Raw genomic sequence first — 1897 nt, 5'->3', positions numbered from 1 at the left:
ATGCTGAAGTGCCAATTTATCTCTTGCTAAGCCGGTGATGGACAGGGAGGCCTGGCGTGCTGTGATTCATGGGGTCGCGGAGAGTTGGACACAACTGAGAGACTGAACTGAACTGAACTGAACTGAAGCCCACAACTATCCCAGCCAATCCTGAGGTTGTCAGTGATGATCCATCCCATTGCAAGCTTGTTTGAGTTTTATAGCTTTTAATTTCATGTTTGGGTGTAATGGATGTCATCTGAAACAAAATAAACACAAACTCTGCAGAGACGTGAAAATCTAAGAAGGAAATTTGTCAATGTTTTTAACTTCATTTAATAGAAAATTAAAAGAAGGAACTGACTTGACAAAGACCATTAAAGAACTTACTTAAGAATCACATGAAATTATTCTGGGTCAGTTATAAGAATCAAAGAATTAGATGATTATTCATTGTGCTGGTCAAGCAACCAAGAAGACTGAACTCTGAGAATTCATTATGAAAGCAAGCCACAAACTGTCAGTCGATTCTTATATTGTCACAGTGTTACAACAGACAGGATAAGTGTTTTGCATGTGGCTATCTAATGTACTGCAAGGAGATCCAACCAGTCCATTCTAGAGGAGATCAATCCTGGATGTTCATTGGAGGGACTGATGCTAAAGCTGAAATGGCAATACTTTGGCTACCTCATGCGACGAGTTGACTTACTGGAAAAGACTCTGATGCTGGGAAAGGTTGGGGGCGGGAGGAGAAGGGGACGAAAGAGAATGAGATGGCTGGATGGCATCACCGACTCTGTGGACATGAGTTTGGGTGAACTCTGGGAGTTGGTGATGGACAGGGAGGCCTGGCATGCTGTGATTCATGGGGTCACGGAGAGTCGGACACTGAGCGACTGAACTGAACTGAACCTAAATAGCATGAGTTTACTGAACTGCCTAAAAATTGTTAGGATGCTGTCTTAGTCGTCCTGGGTTGCTGTAACAAAATGTCATAAAATTATAAACAATAAAAATGGATTTTCACAGTGCGATCAGATAAGGCCCTCTTCTGGTCACACTCTTCTGACTGTATTCTCACATCGGGAAAGGGATAGAGAACTCTGTGTGTCTCTTGTATATAAAAGCAGTCATCTCATCCAGGAAGCTCCATCCTTCATCACCTCCGTAGCTTCATCACCTCCCAAAGGCCCCACCTATGAAACACCATCACCATGGGAGTCAGGATTTCAACATATGAAATTTCTGGGAGACACAAAGGTTGAGACCGAAGAAGGTACAAACGTAAACAGGCTCTATCCTCCTCCAGTGGCTTTCTTCACCCACACTCCACTGCATCCTCATATTCTGCATCATCTTGCAAAAATTCCATACATTCTATCACTCTGGGTTTTACAAGTCCAGCTCAGTTAAAAGACAACTGACCCCCACCTGGGACCTCTGGACAATTGTCCAACTGGTCACATAGACACAGAGTAACACATTTATCTGAGAAGTGAGACACCATTCTCTTCCTTTTAGAGTAACTGCTGCTAAGTCACTTCAGTCGTGTCCGACTCTGTGTGACCCCATAGACGGAAGCCCACCAGGCTCCCCCGTCCCTGGGATTCTCCAGGCAAGAACACTGGAGTGGGTTGCCATTTCCTTCTCCAATGTGTGACAGTGAAAAGTGAAAGTGAAGTCGCTCAGCCGTGTCCGACCCTTGACCCTTAGCGACCCCAAGGACTGCAGCCTACCAGGCTCCTCCATCCATGGGATTCTCCAGGCAAGAGTACTGGAGTGGCTTGCCATTGCTGTCATTAATTATTTGGCCTTACAAACATGCCATAGTAGGTCCCTGAATCATAAAATCCTCCAAATAGACTAAGTCTGTTTTGAGACTGGAGCAATGTGACTGGATTCAGGTAACTTGTTC

This window comes from Moschus berezovskii, chromosome 23, assembly GCF_049115385.1.
Source record: "Moschus berezovskii isolate FMDL1 chromosome 23, NW_MosBer_1.0, whole genome shotgun sequence".
Lineage (NCBI taxonomy): Eukaryota > Metazoa > Chordata > Mammalia > Artiodactyla > Moschidae > Moschus > Moschus berezovskii.
Note: the sequence above shows the minus strand (reverse complement) of the source record.